Here is a 27221-nt window from a genome sequence, read left to right as displayed (position 1 = left end):
CCATCACTTTTTACTATGGGATTAATTAATTCAGACTGTAGATTGGTAATTTCAGCATGTAAGCTTATATTCAAAGAATTTTGTAATATTAATAAATCAGATTTAAATTTCTTAAGACTTTCGTCTAATCTGGCAATGTCGCTGGAATTATCTGGTATTTCCTGCCTTCTTCTGTTTCCAAATATGTCCATTTTGTTTTGTTTATTTGTTTATGTTTTATTTTTATTTTTGTTTCGGTATTTATATATTCATAAGAGGATAAATTATTATTCTTTCGATAAAGAGGGGAATTAGTTTATCATAATCGAGATCGGCTGTGTGTAGTTTCGTGCGGAATTTCACCTCCACATTTCTCTGGCAAAACCTAACATCTGATTTTGTGCTATGAACTAAATTGTAGCCAGAGCCCCACTGACTCATGTGAGCAACAAACTCTCTCAAATTGGAAGCGGGGAACCACAAAAAGAAGCTTTTTTGCAATTACGAGACATCGCATTTTCCCGAGGAACACTCTTCTCAAGCGGTGACCACGATCTTCCGACTCAGTGTTGCTACCTTCGGACGAGAATGACCTCCAAGAGGAAAAACAGCAGCAGGACAAGAGATGCAGCCTCTTGGAGGCAACTATCAGCAAGTTGGACTCTAAAGTGTCGGAAGCTTTGAAGTCCTTGCCACCTCCTCAGTCCACGAAAAAAACGGCCACAGCAGAGACAACTCCAAGCAGCACCATCTTGGAATTCCTCCAACAAGATATAAAGGAGCTTAAAGGCCAGATACTGGAGCTGCGTTCGGACATGGACAGCTTTCACAACAGAATGTTGTCTCAGGAGGAAGCAATAGACGCCGCTGAGCAGTACAGTAGAAGAAACTGCCTCCTCCTCCACGGCATCTTGGAAACGCCAGCCGAAGATACGATGAAGGTTGTCATGGACACTTTGTCCACGAAACTTGGCATCAGTCTCGGTGCCTCCGATGTGGATCGCCTGCACAGGTTGGGCCCCAAACGTACTCGTACATCGGCCGAAGTTGTACAGCAGGGGCACCGTCCGATCATCGTGAAGTTCCTGAGATACCAAACTCGGGAGCACGTGTGGAGAGCCAAGAGGAAACTCAAAGGAAGCGGCCTTCTGATAACAGAATCCCTGACGGCAACGAGGCAGCAACTTCTCCGCCGTGCCAAGGAGACGTTCGGGGTGAGGAGCTGCTGGACGTCCGATGGCCGGATCATCATCCAGGGCAGCAACGGCAGGACAAGCATCAACACAGCTCGCGAGTTCGAATCTCTCCTACAGCGCTAAGGTGAAGCAGCAAACTGCAACGACGGAAGCGAAACGAAAGAGAACGAAGGACATCTCATAAATCGCCACCAAATGTACTGGATCTCTGAGTTTATGTACTGTGTTTGCATCCGTGTGTTCTTCTGTGTTTTCGTACTTAAGTGTATGTGTTTATGTGTGTGTGTGTATTTTAATCATATTTCAGGTGTTTATGTCGAGTGTGTGTGCGTTCATGTCAAATCTGTGCAAGTGTTAAAAGTAACATGCGAGTGTTCTCCAGTTTATTTTGGTCATCCACTTCAATACATGCAGCAAAAGAATCCTGGTTTCAGTAGTGGTAAGTCCAATAACATATCTTATTTTCACTTCCGGATCAGCCTAATGTTTTTGTAACTATTTTAAAGAGATGGCAACACTAAGCCCAACCACAGCCTATTTTATGAAGCTATGCCAAATGGAAGTCGAGTCCAGCGCCCAACCCTCTGCCGACCCTCCCTCGCTTTCTCTTCCCCATTCCCACCCTGCTGTAACAGTACTGAAGGAGGAGCTAGCCAAACACCCAAGGGCATTCCACGCAGCGCACGTCAACTGTCAGAGTCTTTTGTCCCATTACGACGAATTCCTAACTATTTTTGCCCCTCTTTCTTGTGATGATATTCTAGTGTCGGAGAGCTGGCTTGTTTCATCGATCCCAGATCACCTGGTCAGCATGCAGGGATACAGGCTTTATCGTTGCGACAGGATAAACAAAAGAGGCGGAGGCTGTGCAATATATGTAAAATAAAACATTCCCGTTAAAATCCTCTCTCGTTCCCAAGGAGAATACTCGAGTAGTTCGGAATATTTGATCCTTGAGCTAAATGTAAACAACCAAAAAATCCTCCTCAGCGGAGTGTATCGACCCCCGAAAACTGATTTTGAAAATTTCGAAAAAGAAATATCTAATTTTTTACCGATATACGAATATTTTATTATCCTTGGTGACGTAAATTTCGACCTCTTGACCTCCAAACCGGAAGTACGAAATTACAAAGACACCATATCGTCTCTCAACCTATCAGCCTGTTCGTTAAAAGCCACACATCGTTCTCATCAAAGTGAAACGCTTATTGACCATATGTTAACAACCAACCCACTAAAAATTCTAAATTTCGGACAATTTCCAGTCCCAGGCATATCGAAGCACGATCTTATTTTTCTTTCCTATTCTCTGAAAACATATAAATATAAACCAAAAGTAATCTCCTTCAGAGATTTTAAACGGCTTGATATTCGAGCCCTGAATATTGAAGCAGGAAACATGCCATGGCACCTCGTGTCCTCTTTTCAAACAGTTGACGAGAAAGTGAATCTCTTAAACTCCCACATCCTTCATATTTACAACAAGCACGCGCCCGTGAAAAGAAAAAGAGTTTCGAGACCTCCCAGCCCGTGGATCACCCCCGAGATTCTGCAGCTGATGTCCCGTAGGGATGCAGCTTACAGGCGGTATAAGTCCACACTCAAAGCAAACCTGGAATCAGTACACGATTATTTCGAAGAATACCGCATTCTTCGGAATCGGTGCACGCAGGAAATACGAAGGAGAAAGTTTTGCTTTGCGGGACAACTATTAAACTACAGATCGCAGCCGAAATCGCTGTGGAATAAACTTAAAATGTTCGGCGTTGGGAAAAAATATGATAGTAATGAAATTGTTGGCATCTCCGCAGAAGAACTAAATGGCCACTTCCAAAACGTATCAGGTATAAATCCTGAAATTAAGAAACGTACAATCGACTCCATAAGTGTTCATAAAAGCAACAACAACAATAGTTTCGATTTCTCTTTTATAACGCATGCAAAGGTCCAAACTACAATTAATAAAATCAAATCCAATGCAACCGGTGCAGACGAAATTTCTATTAACATGTTAAAGTATATCGCTACCCACATCTCACCCGCAGTTGCAGATATTTTCAACACATCCCTGTACACTGGCACATTCCCAAGCATTTGGAAACTCGCTCACATACGACCCCTGGCTAAAATCACCAACCCAGTAAGAGCTGAAGATTTTCGACCGATCAGTATTCTCCCAACTTTGTCAAAAGTATTTGAAAACATCGTTCACGAGCAAATTTTTAACTATGTGCAATCGAAAAAATTGTTAAACCCCTTCCAGTCCGGTTTTCGCCCACATCACAGCACCAGCACAGCGCTCATTAAAGTGGTGGATGATGTAAGGTCGGCGATGGATAAGAGATATTTGACAATGCTAGTTCTCCTCGATTACAGCAAAGCATTCCAAACCGTAGACCACGATATCTTTCTGGCGAAATTGTCATTTTATTTCAACTTTTCCCAACCCGCTGTTGACTGGGCTCGCTCATATTTAGCAGCCAGACAGCAACGCACATTCGTTTCTGACAATAAGTCGTCGTGGCTGCCGACGAATTACGGTGTACCCCAAGGTAGCGTCCTCTCTCCGCTGCTGTTCTCCATGTACGTAAATGATATATCTGGAAACTTTCAATCGACAAATTACCATCTGTACGCTGATGACGTCCAATGTTATTTGTCGTTCCCTGAAACAAGCATCAATATGGCCATCAAAGCCCTAAACGATGATATTATGAACGTCTGCAAGTGGTCTCAGGCAAACGGTCTGCGAGTAAATGCTGAGAAAACTAAATGTATTTTAATTGGTTCACGTCAGCTCATTTCCACAACAGAGAAGTCCTCCATCCCTGACATTCTTGTCGAAGGAAACCCCATTTCGTTGTCGCTTTCGGTCAAAGACCTGGGAGTCGTTGTGGACGAAAACCTCACTTGGAGTGACCATGTGAAGGCCATATGTAAAACATCCTACGCAGCATTACACTCGCTGTACCGCCTTAAAAATATTTTACCACAAGAAGTAAAAAAAACACTCGTGGAGTCCTTAGTTCTGTCTCATATAGACTACTGTGACTTGACATATATTGACCTCAACGGTGAACTTGCAAGACGTCTACAGCGGATACAAAATGCATGTGTGCGCTACATTTATAATATCAAATTTTTTGACCACCTGACAGAAGTGCCTTTTGTAAGTGTAGGCAAATCAATCTGAGGGAGCTCATCATTTGTACACTAGGATTCAAAATTCTTAGAATTAAGAGCATATCACACTTGAAGAATTGGGGAATAAGGGCATCTTTGCATAATTTTAAGTGTGGGCAAATCGGGCTGTTTAATTATATGAGCTCATCATTTGTACACTTGTAAGTGGTGCTGGTTGTATTGTATTTTTGGTAGTATGCCAAAAGATTAATATTTAAATAAAAATACATACAAAAAAATGGAAAATATTGAGAGTTATGAGCTACAATCATTCCCCCCAAACAGGAGGACATTTGCAAATTTAAATCAACCCAACACAGAGATTGAGGTTGATCTTGATGTAGGGGATGGCTTTATACACCCCCACAGAGCAGATCTATACATCAAATTTGATGTTGTAAAGCTCGATGGAACAGATTATCCGGCAAATTCAAATATAAGATTGGTAGATAATTTTGTGCCGCATCTGTTCTCTGAAATTGAGATCAGAAAGCATGGTGTTGTTATAAACAGAGTGGATTATCCCGGCATTACCTCCACAGCTTTGGCCACACTAAAATTATCCAAAACCGAGGCTTCTTACTACAAAATAGGTGGATTTGAGGCTGGTGATAAAATTATATCCAAGAGCCACACAGTGCTGTTCCCTATGCGCCTGTTGCCAGGATTCTTCTCAGATTACAAAGATATTATGTGGAAGGGTGGTTTAAGAATCACATTTAGAAGAGCTGCCAATGATAATAATGCTTTGATGAGGTACAGTGCAATAAACTCTACAGGGGAAGCTCTGCCCAATACCCTACCTGATGAAGGCAAATGCATTATTCAGACTATGGAGCTAAGAATCCCAGTTGTTGAATATGAAGCCAGTTATGCTCTTAAATAAAAAATCCACAGATTCCTTTACAATTTTATACATATCAATGTGTACAGAAGCCTGCCGCTGGTACTTATTATGAGTTTGATGCTACAAATTCATTCTCCAGTATACAATACGACATGCCGGATTTTGTGGTGGTATTGTTTCAGACTGGAAGACACAATAATCAGGAAAAAAATTCAAGTAAATTTGATAGCTGCAACATCAAGAACATATATCTTAAAAATGGCAGAAATGAGGTATTTCGTAGAGAAAATTATAATTTAGACATGTCCAAGGATGATTTCCTCAAATTATATGAAGCATTTACAGCATACAAAAGGGTCACTACTGGTAATACTGACATGTATTACACACCAGATGAATTCAAAGCACAGAGACCCATGTTTGTCATCAACACTTCAAAAAGGAAACAAGTTGTGGTTAATGACAGGACAAACATTAAAATTATCTGTGAATTCCACGAAACACTCCCCGATGACACCATATGTAGTGTTATTCTCATAGGGGAAAAATCATATGTTTATGATGTAAGAAATGAGAGAGTCACAGAACAATTCTAGAAGAATTACATTGTTTTAATATTAGATAAACAAATTGAACCTGGTATCCAATTGAACTTAAACCAGAAGTAAATATGTGTGTATGTGGGTGGGTGTGTGGGTGTATCTTAGCTTAGTTTTAGGTGTGGGCAAAAAAAATATCAAGAGGGGCATATTTTTAACAAATTTATGGACAACAATCTCACAGAAGTGCCTTTTGTAAGTGTAGGCAAATCAATCTGAGGGGGCTCATCATTTGTACACTAGGATTCAAAATTCTTAGAATTAAGAGCATATCACACTTGAAGAATTGGGGAATAAGGGCATCTTTGCATAATTTTAAGTGTGGGCAAATCGGGCTGTTTAATTATATGAGCTCATCATTTGTACACTTGTAAGTGGTGCTGGTTGTATTGTATTTTATACTACTAAAAAATATCAAGAGGGCATATTTTTAACAAATTTATGGACAACAATCTCACAGAAGTGCCTTTTGTAAGTGTAGGCAAATCAATCTGAGGGGGCTCATCATTTGTACACTAGGATTCAAAATTCTTAGAATTAAGAGCATATCACACTTGAAGAATTGGGGAATAAGGGCATCTTTGCATAATTTTAAGTGTGGGCAAATCGGGCTGTTTAATTATATGAGCTCATCATTTGTACACTTGTAAGTGGTGCTCGTTGTATTGTATTTTATACTACTACTTTTTTATAGATTTCATTTCTTGGTATCTTAAATATTTAGTTTTTTATATATTTAACATACAGTTAGCTATAAAAATCAATTTATAAAATGTAATGTAAAGATGGTTAAGTGGAAGAAAAGGCTTGTGCCTTAACTTCGCCGTCCAAAACAAGGAATAAATAAATAAATAAATAAAAATAAATAAATAAAATTATTTCAGCATAGAGGAAATTTCTTTTTTCCAAATCGTATGATGTTTTGGGAAACATATTATTGTGCTTAATTCTATAGAGATTTTTTCCTACATGAGCAACAGCAACATTTGGAGGAGAGATCCAAATAAGATCTTTGCTTTCACAGGGTTTACATATGATGGATGGTTGTTGTTAAAGAGATATAATTGCTTTCCGGTATTCTCATCAACTTCGTACCATATACTATTAATTTGAATAATGACCAACCCTCTCAATTTACCAGGAAGATCGGAAATCACTTGCATGCTGCTGTCTGAACTTCTCTCTATTTGGGGAATATGTTGCTTCATATAGCCAAATACATTCATTGGCATTTTTTCTTTTGGGATATGTTTTATCATTTTAATATATTATATTTTTTACCAATTATTTTTGTGATATGCTATGTCGACTTTGGTCTCATTTTAAAGAGTGCGTTGAGACGATGCGAATAAAAAAGCCGCACCATTCTACGTTGTATAGTTTTCAAGATATGGGTGTTTTAATAATTTGCAAATAACCACTAGGTCAAGAAAACTGTAAGACAAAATATATTACTTATTGTCTTTCTTATTACACGCAAAGAAGCAGATAACAATCTTTATTCCAAGTTGAATCTGTTTAGCGTGTCATGTCACGAACTGTCATCGATCCCCTCTTCGCACACCACATATGCCAGTTTTACATGCTAACATTGATTTCTCTTCTCTCAACATGCATGACCTTGCCACTCATTCATTCAGTTTTTGTCTCTCTATTACCGACATAATATTTCTAACAGGGCATTGCATACAGCTGCATATTACATAGTCCCCCAAAGGGGGAAGAGAAGTTTTTTCTTACACAATATTGTCATCTAGTAGCAAATAATTGTACTTGGAGAATAGAACTTGCAGAATAGAAGCATATGTATGTGTGTGTGTGTGTGTGTGTGTGTGTGTGTGTGTGTGTGTGTGTGTGTGTGGGTGGGTGTGTGTGTGTGTGTGTGTGTGTGTGTGTAAGTGCTCGCCATCTAGTTGCAATAGAAAGTACTAATATAGCTTTAATAACTAAGCATGCGTAACTTTCTCCAAGCTAGTAACAATTAGCAATGCCTCAATGTTTTTACATACACTTGCATATTACACTTTTCCAGAAGGGGGAGGGGGTTACTAACAAATAGAAGTATGTGTGTGTAAGTGCCCGCCATCTAGTTGCAAAAAAAGTACTCTTAAATTGACGTAGCTATGTTTGTAGGGCACCATATGTAACTGGTTAAGAAAAAAGTTTTATTTTTTAAAATTAGAAAAAGAAACACTACGAAAACCTATGACCTTAACTATCAAGGTAACATTATCGTATGAGGGAAACGGATTCCTTCAAATTTACAGGAGAAAGTACTTACGGTAATCATTTTCTTTAGCGTTGTGGAAGTTCCTGAATATAGATTTGATCCATTTTAATGTGAATGCGTGTTGTTTTCTGCGAAAATCTCTGTCCAACACGCTGTTTCTGCTCCCGCCATTTGCTTTCTGCACGAGATGTTAAGATCTTAACGTGTGTTAAGATGATGCAACCCTGTAGCCAGTGTTTCAGCCTCGCCGTGTTTTCGATAGAACCACGTGTCGAGTATTTTTAAGTTGTTTTTTTTTAACTATGCTTGCCTAACCTAACTTAACCTAACCTAACCTTACGGAAAATGGTTTTTGGGGCTAACGTGAATGGTTTTTGGGTCTAACGTGAATGGTTTGTGGGGCTAACGTGAATGGTTTGTGGGGCTAATGTCAATGGTTTGTGGGGCTAACATCAGTGGTTTTTGAGGCTAACGTCAATGGTTTGCGAAGTATTAGCATAATTTCAAATCCGGGCACGAAAGTAGATATTTTTCGGTGAACGAGGTTGCAACACTGCATAAATCGACAAAACACACTCAGAACGCCCCCTAAACCAGTACGCTTTCACGGCCATAATGTGTTACAGATTCGAAACAACAAGTAACAGTAAGTACTCGTAAATAGAAGAAATATACATTATCTTAGTTAGAAATGCATTATTTCACCTTAAGAAATGTTCCGCATTCGAAAATAACACGTTAGCAATGTAAAGAAGTCTGAAATATATGATTCGTAAGTGTTTCCCTCATACGATAATAGTACTCAGATCAATGCCACAATATTCAAACGCTCCCGTAAGTACGTCAATCTTCACACACATACACTCAGGAATGTTTGGAATGCAAAGAATTCTTATAACAAAAAAACTTCCTACACACTGATTTACATATATCACCAATGCCATCTAGTTGCAAATAAATGTACTTGGAGAACGTGAAAGAAGTAAGTATCACTAGATGCTGCCATCTAGTTGCAAAAAAATATACTTGTTGGAAAAAAGTTTCATTACTCAATGATTTTATATATCGTCCGGGAGTAATATGATTAGCTGAAGACATATGACAGAGCGCCCTCGAGTTCACGTAACTAATTGCCAGAGCCCAACATATTACTAGAATATCTTAAACTTGTATAATTCTTGTACCGCCATGATGTTACTGATTAGTTACAAGCACAATAAATTTCATAACACTGGAGAATATGCAAGTACGGTATCTTCGGTTCAGATATAAATGGACCGAATGTATACTGGGGTATTTTGCAAAAATTATTAAAATTCACTCATGTGAGTCAATTATTTTTTACAGTTAAAAAAAGGTAATGGATTTCGCTTTAGTTATTTGAAAAAGTAAAATTTAAAAAATGGGATGTCATAGGGGGAAATTTTCTAAATATTACAATTTTTATACAATAAAATTGGAATTTAAACTCTTGCGTGAAGCAAATTTTCAGTTTTTTACACTTAGAAAATCAGCTGAAATCATGATTTTCAGTTAAATTGCACTAAGAGAGCTCACTAGGAAATTGATAGATTTTGGGGCGGGGTGTTCGCTTGTGCCCCGTTTCTAACTACTGCTCTGAAACACCCTGTATGTTTATTCCACTCTCTTCAATTAACATGTATTATTATAACTCGCTTGGTTAACTGTTGTATACAATTATAATTTAGCGTTGATATGTTTTATGTTAATTTACATTTCTGCACAACAATATTTCTTATCAAACTATTAATTTACAAACTCGAAACAAATAATGTAGAACACTGTAATTAGGCATTCGCCTGTTGTGTTAAAAAATAAATAAATTAAGTCGACGATACAGCACATGTTTTGAAATGAAGAAGAATACGAAAGTTGAAGGACCTTGATACACACACAATTTTCCTCCCCACAATTTGAAAGCCTTTACGTAGGAGTGCCCTAAGGGAATTTCAAGGTCACGACGATAAAGTATTCTACGTGCAATGATGAAACCAAAACATACGTCTAGTTTGATATGAAAGCTGTGTTTCTTCTTATTTCGTACTCCATTGATAACAGGATCACGTGGCAGCGTCTTTGGTAGATCAGACGCCTGCCTGCCACCCTTTAGTTCAGTGACCTTTCCTAATGATTACGTTAGTGATAAACATGTAATTTAGTTCTCGAGAGTGAACTTTTTTCTATTTGCACCGGGGAATTTTTATACAAACTTTTGTAATAGGTTTTTCCTTAAACAAGAGGAAATGCGAAGACACAAAAACAGCCGTATAAGAGTAGTTGACAAAAATAAAGAAGAAATCGATTGATTGATGTTTTAAGTCCACTTTATGCACATTAAGGCTAATCGGGACTGGACCTACAGTTTAAAGTGGGATCCGAACCACTAGGTGTCTCCGCGGCGTTCAAACCCTTAATTACAAGGCAATGACACTACCACTGAAGAAGAAAACGAAAATGCAAATATTGAAATAAATTCTGGTAGAGATCGAATGAATAAAATTTTGTCACGGGGCCTCCTCGATGGCGTATTGATAACGTCGTAACCTTGTAATCAAGGGATTCTGGGTTCGTTACACGGTGGAAGCACTTAGTGGTCCGTATCCCAATTTAAACTAAAGGTCCAGTCCAGATTAGCTTATCTGTGCACAAAAACTAACAGTGTAATAAAATTTCATGTTCAATCACGTACGAAATATAAGGGAATAATTTATTGCATGTTGCAGTTAACATCTGTAGCATCTAACCAACACAATTATGACTCCCAGGATATTTTATCAGATCCATTTTAAATATACATGTATGATAAAATAATAGAAGTAGAGGAAAGAGAAACGCAAGCGAAATACGGGTGCCTTCTCCAGAATTTAAAATCTCGTTACACTTGTTTCTGGGTTCGAGACCCGGGAAGGCATGATTTTCTTGTTCTTGTCTTTTATCTGCTATATTTCATCACAAATCGTCGTTATGGTTTAACTGCAGGTGAATAAAAATGACAATAATTGCCAATAACAAACAGAACAACTCGATTATGCAAGCGTCAAGAAGAAACGAGACTTGACAGTGTCCCTCGGTATCTCGAATTGAAAATTGCTCTCCCGTTCTCGGTCTCTACTAGGAATCGAAAACGTATGTGAATTTATATATATTTCTTATATTCTGGTTTTGTACGAGATTTCGTGAGAGATGAAATATCTACTCTTCCATTATGTTTAGTTTTATATATTTTTTCTTCCCATTTCGCTGATCGCGATATTATGATATGAATATATTAATAATAGAATATGTCTTGTTATTCCATTGATTGATCTCAATTGAACACACAAAATATGGTATAATGTCCACTCCTAACCGACCTCCGTGGCGGAGTGGTTAGCACAGCGCGCTGCAACAGCATGGGCCCCTGGTTTGAATCTCGGCTAGGACATGGGAGTTCTTGGTGAGTGTCCCTTCATCGATTTTATCATATCATTAATCATTACTCATCTTCATCGACGCTATTAGCCAAAAGGGAAAGAATAGCGACACAAAATAACAAACATCCAAGCAAATCGAACATCTCCACCGATGTAATTCTGTACCGTAAAAACTTCCCACTTTATTACTGCATCTTACAGCATCTAAATTGTTTTCCGTTCCTAAAAAAAATGTAATATTGGTTGATGCAGTTGATTGTGTATTGTTTCGATGTTTGAATGTTTTACGTAACGTCGCATTAATTGATATTAGACGAACCGTGGGAGAGGGAAGCGAGAGAACAAAGGAAGGGAAACAGACACTGCTGTCTTTAAAAGTAGCATTCCGTGAATACGACTGAAGTGACTGCAGAAATGTTGTGGATAAAATTCGCTTCGCTCTTTCCTCTTATTTCTGTTTCAGTTACATTACTTCACTTTTCTTCTTCCACTCGTGTTAATCGTTTCGGTGAGGAAGAATAATAAACTCGTGAAGTGGACCATGGTACAAAAATTCTATGCCTCCCCTCCGGGTTCGAAAATGTGACTACAAAATATTGTCTCATTTTTAAAATTTACACCAAATGTGGTTTGTCACGTAGAACTTTTCGCTCGTCTCTCTCTCTCAAGGCGTTCCACTGCCTTTCCGATAACGTAGTGGTAATTTCTTCGCCATGTAATCAAAGTCTTCCGAATTCAATACCAGATAGAGGAACATTTGGTTTGGATTCCACTTTAATCTGTAGGTTCACTACATAAACTGGATTTAAACAATTACCGTGTGGCATTGTGGTCTGTGATGAGAACCATCATTTCAGTTAACCTTCTTGACAATGACTTGAATATCAGCTGAAAGAATATTTCCTTACTAGTAACTCTTGTTAAGAAACCAGTTCCTGAAATTTTATTTTATTAACAGCTGTTTGTTGTGGCTGGCGCATGAGTCATGTGACTCATGCTGTCAATGCTCAGTCCTTCCCGAGAACTCAGATCCACCAGGCAAACTTAAGCGAATATTTTGTTATTTGGGTTGCATAAACAACAGGCTATAAGAATTTACGAAATCCTAGGTCCCGTGGCCCAGGTAATTATTTCTCTGACTGTGTATGTCCATTTATCTTGAACGACACCACAGACAAACAGTGGAGATGACAATATGTGACAAAAACGTAACGAGAGATAATAAACATTAATCAGTTCTGGTTCGTAACGATGACATAGTTCAGGTTTGGCACACAGCATTTTAAGCTATTTAAGCTATTTACGGGAGTAATGTGTGGACGTCAATACTGTGCGACGTTGCGGTATTCATGCTCGTAAGTAAAAGCCCAGCTGAGGAACTCTCAACGCATGAAAAGCTTTCATTCTCAGACGAATGTAAATTAGGGGCACATTTTCATCGTTTAGAAACTTGATCGCCACACGCTGCTTCAGGGCCTTCACAGACATTGCATGGTTACATGTTGCAATTTTTCTCGCTCCAGTTAGGCAACTCCTGCCGATAGAAGTTAGACACTTTCAATGGAGGCGGGATAGTCTGATTAGTACAATGTATGGTTGCTCAAAATCCAAAATGCGTTTACATAGTAACATACAATAAAATACATTATATTTCATCATACATTTATTCCAGATCCATTTCAGGTTTGTAATTTTGTTCGTCTACATTCCAAATTAAAGTTTGCAGAATTTTAGTACAAAATATGTTAATATGAAATGAAATTAGTCGTACCTTATCTAATGCGAATTATTGAATTATTCATGTGGTTTGCATGGCCGTATCTCTTAAATTAATTGAATCACAAACTCTAATGTTTAACTGCAATCATTGGGTACTATATTGTCTTTAAATTTCAGACTTCTAAACAACTGACCACAGGAGACATTTAATACTAAACTTGGAATTTCTTAACAAGAAGTACATGTTAAAAACCCTTTAGAAAAAAATATTTAAGTCTCGAGAATCAAATTATTTTGACAAACACTATTCGTACAGAGGTAATTGCAAAAGAAAAAAAATTAAGTGTAAAACAAACTGCCTTCCCCCTAAAATAATTTCAGAAAATGACCTTTCAGCGATTAGAATGTACAATGGGAGAAGGAATAATATTTAGAATAGTATACACAAATATAATTGTAGCTTGTTGATAAGTTCCAGAATAGACGCGTTGTATTATTATAATATTAATAAAAACTTAATAATACTCAGCGGTGAACGATGAGACTCGGTGAAGTACACAGACTCCTCTCAGGTACAGGGATAGTGTTATGTTAAGACAATATTCACAGCACATAGAGATAAAAACACATTACTGCAGTATATATAAACTCTAAGGTTTTATTCTTTATTTATTGCAATTATAACGCAAATATACTTGAGATGAAGGGAGAATTTCTCTTTGTAAACGAATTAACTCAACTAAAAACGCATAAACTCAATGCGTGGCTATCGACATGCCTATGATCACATAGACCTAGCTTGCGCCCCGAACTACCACACCAAGAGACATGCAATAATAAATGAGCCAATATTTTGCTCTTTAGCCTTTTATTTCCAAATAATTCCTTAGGCTAGCTTTATTATTTATCGTAGAATAGTAGTGTAATTGGGCCGTTTCAAAGTAACACTTGGTACGAGCCCTCTTTCTTTATGGATTTAACCTCAGTGGTAGCATATTTTGACGATTTTTTTGTTGATTTTATAGCGTTTGACGACTTTTCAGTGCAATTTTCACCGCATCTAATTTTTTTCCCACCTCACACTTGGTACGAATGCCACGATCTTAGGTGATATAACTTAACCTATACTTTTTTCTTACGATTTTTTTTTTACGATCTTCAGTGATATAACTTAACCTATCATTTTTTTTATTTGCGCACCGAACTAACTTACATTGGACTCCGCGTTTGTTTTAATATTTCAGTCGAGAACATGAAGACGATACCTGTGGAAATATTTCTAGTGTTTGCTACTAGATGTCACCACCGTCGACTTGGACGCAGTGTTGCCACACTATGAGGTCCTTCCCAAGGGGCAAAATTTCCCTTTTTGGACCATTCTTTTCCCTTTCACCTAAGCAAATGACATAATAGAATAATAATTAGTTGTGGTAGTAAACTTAGTAGATTTTTTTTTTTAGTATGTGGCAAATTTTTTTTACGAATTTTTTAAAACTGTTCCGTCACCCTCTCGTTCTTCACGTCGTACGCGAAGGACTTCTCTGCGACCAGGATGACGCTGCACACAGTATCCTCGGGCAACGGACTGTTGAACTCGCTGACGATCTTGATGTTGGTTCGATTGTTGATAGGGGTAAAAATACAGTTCTACGCCAGAAAATGATGCGTTTCTTGAAGATAGCCGATTCTGCGAGAATTGCGGGAAAGACAAAACAACGCTTACTTCAAGCCCGTCCATCTAAACCAAAGTAATTGACAGCAATGAGTCATAGTCTCATAAGAAGACTGACAGTCATGTATCCTAAAACCCAACATGGTTACTTTTCCGGCTCTGTCCGAAGTAAGCATTTATTACAATCAACATCGTACGGAACTGATCGGCACAGCCCTCTACGACGCCAGGGGTTCCATGTTCGAATGAGTGTTATTTTTGTGAGTCATTCATGAATTTCATCATATCATCACTCATACTTATCTTTGCGATTGCCAACAGAGGCAGAACAGCAAAGGATGATAAAGCAAATCAATGAATCCTGAGTTTATTTCAAATTAATTTCACCAATTATCAGTTCCTGTAGAGTCATTCCATGCCAAATCAACACAGATATGTGAAATTTCCAACCTGGCCATCTCCGATTTTCATGAAATTTGGGGAGTTGAAACTATTCATGGGAGTTAGTAACTATCAGAATTTTTAGTTTCATTTGTCTTGTAATTGTTAAATTATTCAAGGTCAAAGTTAGCCGAAATTGCCCTCTTTGAGCCCGCTTAGCTATACTAAATGTGCTGTAACTCCGCCACTATTTCGCCTAGAAAGATCAAGTAAAGCCTATTGTACAGGGAATTTAACAAGCTTTCCAGTGATATATAACAAGCCTAATTTGGATAAAAATATAATTTTGTCACGTGATCGTGACCTTTGACCTTGAATATCTCAAAACATGTCATCACCAAAAATCGTGAAAAACATATATTTGGTATCTCATGCCATACTATAAAACATATCAAAAACTCATTCTGGGACTGCAATGAGATCAGAAGATACAAAATAATATGTGTAACTATGTGACTGATAAAATCCTCATTACATGAACTATGACGAGTCAAATGTCCCTTAACACCTCCTACAAAATGTAAAGGAGTTATCCTGGGTATAATTTGTCATGAAAGAAATAGGTTAGGCACAGGGAGATCCCTAGCTATGTGTGTCAAGCGCAAGTCCGGCACATTGTTGACCGCCATATTAAATTCAACGCAAAAAAATCAAAGGAAAGGGTGTGAAGTGATATACAAATCAGGCTAAAACTTCACGAGAAATGAAACGGCAAAGGTTTTTCGAAAGTATCTTTATCCAGCAAAACGTTATTACTTCATGCTTGTAACCATTTTATCTTTTCGAGGTGTTAAAAACAGAGTATTAAGAATGTTATCAACTCGTCGAGATCACGCTGACATCTTGGGAGAGAAAGACGTATACGCACCATTGCATATGATTTTAATCACCAACATTCACCAAATACTTGAATAGTGGAGAATATTGGGAAAAGTATCTCAAACAATTGCGTGACACTTCCTTTGGAATGAAAAATTCTTCAGTAACGAGGCTAATTTTTATGTTCACGGTGAAGTTAATACAAAGAATATGCAATACCTGTGATTTGATAATCTACAGTAGACAGATTTCAGCCGAATGGTTGTTGCTGGTAAGCTAATGATGTGGTATAGTGTATGGAGAACGAGAATGGTTGACTCATATTCAACAACGGAACCTTAAATGGCGAGGGCTTCTTGGATGTGTTAAGTGAACAGGTTTTTCATCCTTGCTTAGGGGATATGGCACTTTGCCAGAGTTTAGAAACAGGACAGTGTGTGACCACACTATGTGAACATTTTGGCAATTTCTTCATGGTAAATTTCTAGGTAGATTGATGGACAGACGGGGAACTATTAAAAGGTCTGCACATTCCCCAGTTCCAACATCATAGGGGGATTTTTACCTTCAGAAACATTTGAAGAGAATGGTGCATGCACTAAAAGTCCCTGATATTGACCATCTGAGAGAAGGCATAGTTGTTGTTTGCGATGATGTTGCACCTTCTACATTGCCAAATGTTCTAGGTCAGTGTGAGAGACGTCAACGAGTGTGCTCACAGGAATATTGACAACACTATAATGTGCACATATCGTAAGTGAAGGATATGTGTATAAAGTTTTGCTGGCTAAAAATAAGTTTGAAAAACCTTCGCTGCTTCATTTCTCGTGAAATTCTAGCCTGATTTGATATATTACATCACACACTTTCCTTCAAAATTTTTGCGTTGAATTCAATATGGCGGTCAACAATGTGCCGGACTTGCGCTTGACACACATAGCTAGGGATCTCCCTGTGCCTAACCTATTTCTTTCATGACACATTATACCCAGGATAACTCCTTTACATTTTGTAGGAGGTGTTAAGGGACATTCGACTCGTCATATTTCATGTAATGAGGATTTTATCAGTCACATAGTTACACATATTATTTTGTATCTTCTGATCTCATTGCAGTCCCAGAATGAGTTTTTGATATGTTTTATAGTATGGCATGAGAGACCAAATATATGTTTTTCACGATTTTTGGTGATGACATGTTTTGAGATATTCAAGGTCAAAAGTCAAGATCACGTGACAAAATTATATTTTTATCCAAATTAGGCTTGTTATATATCACTGGAAAGCTTGTTAAATTCCCTGTACAATAGGCTTTACTTGATCTTTCTAGGCGAAATAGTGGCGGAGTTACAGCACATTTAGTATAGCTAAGCGGGCTCAAAGAGGGCAATTTCGGCTAACTTTGACCTTGAATAATTTAACAATTACAAGACAAATGAAACTAAAAATTCTGATAGTTACTAACTCCCATGAATAGTTTCAACTCCCCAAATTTCATGAAAATCGGAGATGGTCAGGTTGGAGGCTGTGTTGATTTCGCATGGAATGACTATATTATTATCAAACTCACTCTCCACAGATATTCACTTGAACTTGGCAACACTTAACTTTTCCAACTGGCATAATTATACAATGAGACAATGTTAGGAAAAATATTTATCACAACTAATATTTCCAACGTAATTAATTAGAGGTGGTTTACAACATGCATTGTACTACAGCTTAAAACTTACTTATACTTACATAATATTTTGCGAAAACGTCTCTGTAAGTTAGGTTCCAAATAAAGGAATGAATGAATGAATACTCCAGACTAAAATTACTTACCAACCAGCTCGAAGGATTCATATAGAACGTCTCTTTTCCATCTGGTGTCAGCGTATGGAAAATAATGGACTTCATGTAAGTGTAGTTAGCTGAATTTCTGGAAATTAAACTTTCATAATTTTAGACGTGCATATGAATGACATGTAAGGAGAGGCAAAAAGACTGCAAGGGAGCATGAAGAATATACTATCTTAGAAACGGTTGGCATATTATACAATTTTTTTCTTGCTTTTTCCGAAGCAATACAACCATATCTACAAAAGTGAATCAAATCATTTGTATGTTTAAAACATAAAAACCGTTGTTATACTTTTTCCAATACGAAAAATATGAAATATGTAAATTAATGAAAATATATATAACATTTTAGAAAGAAACATATTAAACACATTTTCCTTATATTTTTAAGAAAATAAAATTACTTAAAATCATAACAAGTCTCATAATAAAGTTCTGTTAATAATATTAAGCAAAATTAGAAGTTGTTTAGATGGGTGCACATTCAAGCACTTAGTAATTTGTAACCGAAAAGTATAAATACTAAATGTTCTACTTAAAACCAAAAGGGTATATTGCATTCCTCATTGTCGCAAATATCTTGCAGATATAAAATAGAAAATGTAATCCTTGATGCTACTGTAGAAACTCAAGAAAAGCAAGGACCTGCAGCTGGCCAAACTTTAACGTAATTATAATATTTCTTGTATTATAGAGGTGAAATATTGCCCACTGTACTTTAAAGTAAATATTAGTGAAACATATTTTTAAAGAAACTGGGTTCAGCCTCTGCTTATTAGGCCTGTGTATACGACCGTTATCAATCCACCATCAAGAGGAAATTTGGGAGCTACGATGGGAGTAACGTAATCCGGTTTCGACAAATTTCCTATAACAGCTGAGGATTCGACGTGCTGACCCCACTCACCCCATTACCGGTTGATGATCTCCGCACCTCTAGATTTGTTTGTGGGAGGGAGATTGGTAGTCGGGTGATAGACCCCTTCCAGAGCCGGCTCTAGCCACGGGTTATGCTATATTATTATAAAAAATAAACATAAAAAATACTTAGACGCAAACTAGATGAAGAAGCAAGTAGGTGAAGGAAGGGGAAAATATAATAATGAACCTTATAGTGCTTTATAAAATAAAAATATTTAGTTTCATATTTATTATTCTTCTACTGAAATTTAGATACTTAATGAAGATTACGGTTTTAGGGAAATGTTGTGAAAAATAAGCAAAGATGCATTTGGAAACAGGCATCAAGGAAATTGTCAATGTTTGTTTATTTGTTTTCCGGGACTGTGGTGAAATAAAGGTGTGAACAGATATTACGAACAGCTAGTTTGATTTATATTTTGCGAAACTGAAGTGGTTCTTAATACGTTGAAGTGACGCAAAGTAATTTGTAATTTCTTTATGTATTCTCATTCGTTTTACCTAGAAGTACCACATAAAAATGCATGCTTGGACAAAAATAATATTTATGCATAAATTATTATTTGGTTTTATGATGGCCCTAAAGCGACAGACTGATAGACCGTGGGTGCTGATTAGTGTGTAGGTTGAAACCTCCTGTCTTGCTCACAAAGCCTGCAGTATATAGATGTGTCAAAACGAACTCGTGTGAAATAGTATTATTGTTTTGGTAAATGAATAAAGAGGAGGTTCTGAAAAGTACAACGAATCTCAAATCAATGAACTACTTACATTGCCTTGACAAATGCATCCTGGTAAGCAAAATATCGTTCTCCTTCATAGGTTTGGTAGCAAATGCTATTAAGACTCAACTTATTTTCAATAGCATCTGAAATATTTGAAAATAATATAATATATCTACATATCTGCATATAAACAAAAACACATTTGCACACAAAGAGCATATTAGTATTTGAATATAGTTGATTTATAGGTTCTTCATCTCCAAATTACGTATGGTATCAACTTTAAGTGCCTTCAATGGAAATGTCACTTAGTGTCTCACACCTCGGTGTTGGGAGGGAAGTAAATGGGGTAGGTACTTAGACAATTGGTTTCGTACTATGAATTCCTTAACGAAAAACATTCAAAAAATTATTCACTATGAAAATTAATATGATACATTTATGACACGGTAATCAAGAAAATCATTAATTACTTAAGGGGTTCCTATTACTTAACGAATGTCAAACAATGTTTTTGATCAATTAGATAATAATACAATGCTAACAATGCACACAATATTTAGTATAATGATCTGCGTAATTTCCAGACCTGTGCAGGAGTCCTCTTTATATGAAAAAATGTCCGAAAAAACTCTAGGATATATGCTGTAGCGAGGTACAAAATAATTCTACCTCATTCAGGTAAAATGTTAAAATATTTTTATTGCTATTTCAATTATTCAATTGTTCTTGCACATCAGTGGCATTGAATTCTCGTTAAATATTTAATGTTTAAAAATGTTGCGTACTAGAGAATATAGGAAAAGTTGTGATCCTGGATTTAAATTGAGGCTTTCTCATTCATTTATATAGGGGGAGCACAAAACTGGTATCACCGGCACGACTCTTGCTCGTGTGCTTTAACGTTATTCGTATATTATCATTAACGGTCTGTAATAAAGATGTCCAGGATAAATGTCAGAAAGATCCTGTAGGGCGTAACCTATTAGTGTTGAACTTCTCTCCGTATTATTTGTTGGGTTCGTAAAGATATTACAGAAGGATTGTATGTAATATTTTTCTTTGGGAAAGAGCAATTATAATCACTTTTAATAATAGACAGACATGGCTTTTGGGAGGAGGTCATGTGCCCCCACGCTCAGTCCACCAATGGATACAGTATAGATGATATCTCTAGACTTAACAGAACATAAAACATACTGCCGTGCTATACGGATGTTTGGCTACGATCAATCCCTATATGGACACCTTTCTTCCGTCACGTTTTTATTTCCATTCAAATTACAGCAGATATTTAATTGACACAAAGGGAAATGTACTACACAAAGATGCCATTTCCTTTATTGCCTATCACTCTGAAATTGCATTTTCTTATCATCTTATTACTGATAATCTTGAATTTTTCTATGCAAAATAACTATTCGCCTTTTACATGGAACTTAATCGCAACAGAACCAAGACAACCTACACTTTCTATATATATTTGCAAGTTGTCTCTCACTGACATTTGGGATCTGCTGACAGAAGACGTAGATGAGGAGACAAATTATTGTAGTATTGCCATTCTGACAACAATTGAAGACACTGAACCATACATAAGAATGGATGTTTACTCTAATATAACAGATAACGAAGCAGCAAATATTCAAAGAAAACTGAAAAACGTAATTCTGCTAACTGAAGGAGAGGTACTGTCTGAGAACCATGAGGAAGGATTAAGAGCCCTGCAGATTCGCAAACTCAAAAGCACAAACGTAAAGATAAAATTAAATTTTTGCAAAGATATGTGGGAGGCAAAGTTCAATTATTTCATCGAACTCATTAAACTCTGGATTTCTTCCAAATGATGTCACGAACAGAGAATTTTTATACGATTGTGGAACAAACTAAACTTCGCGATATTCAGAAAAAATCTAGGAACTGATCTGATAAGAATGGAAAGTATTATTTATTTCATTATTGAAATTTCAAGTACAGCAGAAGCCATTATAAATCAGAAAGAAATAACAGTAAAACAATTAACTAACTAACTCTCTAGCCTTCTTAAAACCTAAGGTAACATGCATTTCCTGAATTAAGCCTACTTTTTCTTTCCTATTTAATATAATTTTCATTTGTTAATATTACTCCTAAGAATTTGAATTTGGAAACTGATTCAAACGAGTTGTTATCAATAATTAGATTTTGATTATTACCTAACACTTGGTTTCGGCTAATAAGCATATATTTAGTTTTTTCTTTGTTAACTTCCAAACCTATCTCTTTAGCAATTGAAAAATATTTTAGCATTATTCTTAGTTGTATTCACATCATCCCCCAGTAAGTCTACATCATCTGCATATGTTAATAACTGAGTCACACCATTTAATTTTAGTCCTTCTTTAGTTTCTACCTTCCTAATAGCATATTCTAAGGCAAAATTAAAGAGCAATGGAGATAATGCATATCCTCGTTTTAACCCATCATGAATTGTAAATTTGTCAGACATATTCCCACGGGAATTTTACTTTCTGTTTGACTGATTCATATTTTTATCATAGTAACAAGCTTCTTAGGTATTACAAACTCTACTAATATATTATATAATTTATCTCTTTTGACCCAATCGTATGATTTTTTGAAATCAATGAATAGTTGATGGACATTTTGATTATATTCCAACTTTTTTTTTCAAGTGTCTGTCTGATGTGAAAAATTTTATCTGTAGTTGATCTGTTACGTTTAAATCCACAGTAGCTCACTGCAAATGGGCTCCCAATTAACCAGAATAAATGCGTATACACAATTTTAGGCTCTAACTATTATCTTCAAAAAGTAAATTATGATACAATTAACATCAAAATTAAAAACCAAATCATAATTTATGCACCAACCGTTAAAAATCTAGGCCTTACTTTTGATCTCAAATTTTCCTGGGCAGAACATATCTCAGCGCAATGCACAAAAGCACTAACAATAATGAGATCATTCTACAGGAGGAGAGACTTTTTCACTAGAGAAACTAAATTATATCTCATCGAAACTCTAATATATCCTATTTTCGATTACTGTGATGTGGTGTACGGAACGAATTTACAACGTAAAATATCGAACAGAATACAAAAAATACAGAATTCTTGCATTCGTTACGTTCTCTCGATCAGGAGAAAACAGCACATCCTACCCTTGCTCAATACATACAAAATCCTTAACATGTCTAGGCGACGCCTCCTGCATCAGTGTTCTACAATATATAAGGTATTAAAATTGCAAACACCTATTTATCTCCACGAGAAACTGACATTTAGAAATTCCATACATCCATACAATACTAGAGGTCGACGAAAAATCGACATTCCCCGCCACTCTGCTGTAAGTTTCGAAGGCTCCTTCTCCCTCTGGTCTGCAAAGGTTTGGAATGCTCTTCCCGATTATGTTTATTTTGCTACAACACCCAAAAACTTCAAAGAACAAGTCGTATTATTTTTATTGCAAAGACTACAATTGAGCATTAGCTCGTACGTTTAATCAACAGGAATCAAGTAAAGTAAATCCATGTATTTGCAAACACTTATCTGACACAACGAATATTTCAACCTGTGTGCATGCTATTTTAGTATCGATCTGGAAATTGCGTATGTACACGTGTGTATGTGTGTGTGTGTGTGTGTGTGTGTGTGTTTTAATCAATCTGTCATTGTATTCTCTTATAATTTTATTATTTTTCATTTATGTCGTATTCATTCATGTTATGTTATTTGATTTCAGTATTATTCAGTATTATAAATGTATGTATTGTAACTTTTATTCACCAGAGTTAGGTGGTAGAGCAGCCCAAGGCTGAATCTCGCTCTGTAGTAAATAAAAAGACTTTTCAATTCAATTGATAATCACCTATAATTTCATTAGCATATGGTGTTAGTCTTGTTAAAAGAATGCTAGATAATATTTTGTATGTTGTTGACAGTAGAAAAATTCCACGGTAATTACTGCAGTTCATTTTATCACCTTTTTTAAACACAGGAACAATTATGGATTCTTTCCACCGTTGAGGGATTTCTTCTTTATTCCATATTAAACAAATTAATTTATGAATTTGACATATTAATGAATTTCCACCATATTTAATTAACTCAGCTGGTATTAAATCAATGCCAGGTGCTTTGTTATTCTTTAGCCTTTTAATAGCATCTTTAACTTCAGTCAATTTAGGTTCTGGAACTAAAGGTTCTGCTGTGTGTACTTCATTTACTTCTGATTTATCTCCTACATGGACACTTAAAAGGTAATTAAAGTAGTTCTTCCATCTATTTAGAATATCGCTTGGGTCAGCTGGAAAATCACCGTCTTTACCATTTATCAAGTTTACTTTAGGTTACCACCCGTTTCTAAACTCATTTACACCTTTATATAAATCTCTGATATTTTTATTTTTGCTGTTTGTTTCAATTTCGTTCATTTTGCTTTTCAAGTAATCTCTTTTTCTACTTCTAAACGTACGGTTAACTTCTCGCTCTATCCTATTATAATTGTTTAGATTTGTATCATCAGAGTTATTTAACCACCTAAGACTAGCCTGATTTCTTATTTCTATTAGATTATGACATTTATTATCAAACCATGGGTTACTTTTTCTCGTTTTATGGTATCGTATACTTTCCTTAGCTGCTGATTCTATTGCATTACGTATGTGCTCCCAATTCTTATTTACGTCTGTTTCATTTATATTTTCATCATCATTTAAATCCTGCAAAACATCAAATCTATTTGACAGTTTAATTTGGTAATCTTTCTTAATTCTTTCATCAGTAAATTTTCCTGTATCAAAGTTTATAACTTTTAGATTTTGTTGCTTATGATTTATCACTGAGAGTCTTTCTCTTAATTTAGCAATTACTAAATAATGATCACTGGCAAAGTCAGCACCTCTATGTGTACGAACGTCAATTATACTAGTATGCCTTCTCATATCAATGAGAATATGATATATCTGATTATGAGTTTTACCATCTGGAGAAAATCTGGTATATTTATGGATATCTCTATGTTTAAAAGTGGCACTTTTCACAATTAAATTTTTTGAGGTTGCAAAAGTAATCAATCTTATACCATTATCATTACTTAATTCATGAAGACTTTCTCTATCAATCATGGGTTTAAATGTCTCTTCTTTGCCAATCTGTGCATTACAGTCACCTAACAGAATTTTCATATCATACTGAGAAAATTTATCAAAGACCTGTTCTAACTCTGTATAAAAATCATCTTTAGTATTATCATCTTTATCTTCCGTTGGTGCATGTATGTTTATTTAAATAATTTTACACCACCTACCCTGTAAAACTGCATATGATATTCTATCATTAATAAATTGTACTGCTTTAAGAGCCGAGATAATTCTATTATTTATGAAAAATCCTGTTCCAAAATTATGATGTTCAGTACCACCATAGAAAAAAGTATAATTGTTAGTTCTACAATTCCCTTCTCCTGGCCACCTAACTTCCTGGACAGCTACTACATCTAATTTATACTTAACTATCTCATTAACTGTACACTGAAATACCCCAGGCCGGCAAAGGCTCAGAACATTCAAGGTGCCTAATTTGATATCCTTATTCCTAATGTAGATCTTATTCGTTAGTCCAGGGACCTCCCAAAGTAGTCCCTACCCGGAGATCCGAAAGAGGGACTATTTTAACTCCGGAATATTTTATCTTGGGAACTTCCATGGCCTTATATTGCTGTTTCTTGACATGTATTTTTACAGTGCAGAGTTTTCAGCTCTACGCCTAACCCCCAATATGAATGGAGGAACTACTACACAAGACAAACACAAACACATTAGACAACACAATTACTACACAAGACGAACACAAATACATTAGACAGCACAGCTACTAAACAAGACACACACAAACACATCACAACTATAGCACAATATAAACACAAACACACCACAACTACTACACAGTATAAACACAAACAAACTATACACCACAACTACTACACAAGACAAACACAAACAAATTAAACAGGACAACTACTGGCTGTCTTATGGATGAATGGTTATGATACAATTAGATGTGTGGTTATGGATGAATGGTTATGGATACAGGTGGATTGAAGGTTGGATGGAGGGATGGATGGACGGATGAATGGTTAAGGATACAAATGGGTGGATAGATGAATGGTTATGGATACAGGTAGATGGGTGGGCGAATGGTTATGGATAGAAATGGATGGATGGATGGATGAATGGTTATGGATACAAATGGATCGGTGGTTATGGATGGATGGAAGGATGGATGGTTATGGATACAGTTGGATGGAAGGATGGATGAATGGTTATGGATACAGGTGGATGGGTGGTTATGGATGGATTGTTATGGATACAGTTGGATGGAAGGATGGATGAATGGTTACGGATACAGGTGGATGGAAGGATGGATGGATGGATGGATGAATGAATGGTTATGGATACAAATGGGTGAACAGTAATAGAATAGACTAAGATTAAAAACACGAAAAAGAATAACATAAAATAAACAAGCCAAAACAGTACCAAGGTTAAGAGATCAGATTAATAAAAGCATTACTTATGTAGAATTTTTTCTATGTTGGCGACAAAAAATGAATATGAAGTGAATATATCTTTTTGGTTTGAGATGATATTGAAATGATTCTGTAGTTATGGTATAGTAAACGTTGTATGAATGAGAGCCAGGGAGTTGTAGTGTGGAAAGTTTCCTTGTTCCGTGTTTTATCTCTAGGCACTCTGAGTGAGAGTTCGTGGAGTGGGATGCTGCATCTTAAGTTTCCATTTATGATCTTATATAGCAATTTCATATATGCAACGTATCTACGAGTTTCTGGAGTATTTATGTGCAGATTTACAAGTAAATCTCTCTTAGGCAGGTGCCTCGGGACAGTCACTCATTTTCGAACGAGGGAGAGGAAATAGCTGAGAATACTGTCGATCTTGGAGGTATGAGAATGGGCAGCCATGTTACAGATTGGTGAACAATAATGTAGTATGGGGGACACAAATGTTCTGAAGTAAATGGAAAGTTCTGTCGGGTTATTGATTTCGGTTAATTCTGTAAAGTAGGCCTATCATAAGCATGGCCTTTTTGTGATGTTTGATATGTGATTATTAAAATTTGGTTTTGAATCCTAGATCTCGGTGTTGTGCTTCTTTTGCTTAAGAGAGATCGGTGAGTGTATAATTTCCTTCAAGAATGTTTAGTTTCAATAAAATGTTTATATAAGAGCATTTAGAGGGGTTTGTAGACTCTGTCCATCGCTTACATCATTCAAAGAATCCGTTAATGTCATTTTGGAGAATTTGCATGTCTGATGGCTGTTTTATTCTCTCATAATCTTGCAATCATCAGCAAACATTAGAATTGTGCTTAAGATGGGGGAATTATAGATGTATGTGAAATCATCCAGAAAAAATACAAATAACAGAGGGCCAAGAACCCTTCCTTGCGGCACACCAGATATAACAGAAAGCCAGTTAGAATGAGTTCCATAATGTATAACCCGTTGTTGTATATTTCTTAGATAGTATTTCACTAATTTTAACGTGTTTCCATTGATGTTAAACCTGTTAGATAATTTATG

This window comes from Lepisma saccharinum, chromosome 22 (assembly GCF_977018435.1).
Source record: "Lepisma saccharinum chromosome 22, izLepSacc3.1, whole genome shotgun sequence".
Classification (NCBI taxonomy): domain Eukaryota; kingdom Metazoa; phylum Arthropoda; class Insecta; order Zygentoma; family Lepismatidae; genus Lepisma; species Lepisma saccharinum.
The sequence above is the reverse complement of the archived record's forward strand: the minus strand, read 5'-3'. Positions refer to the sequence as shown.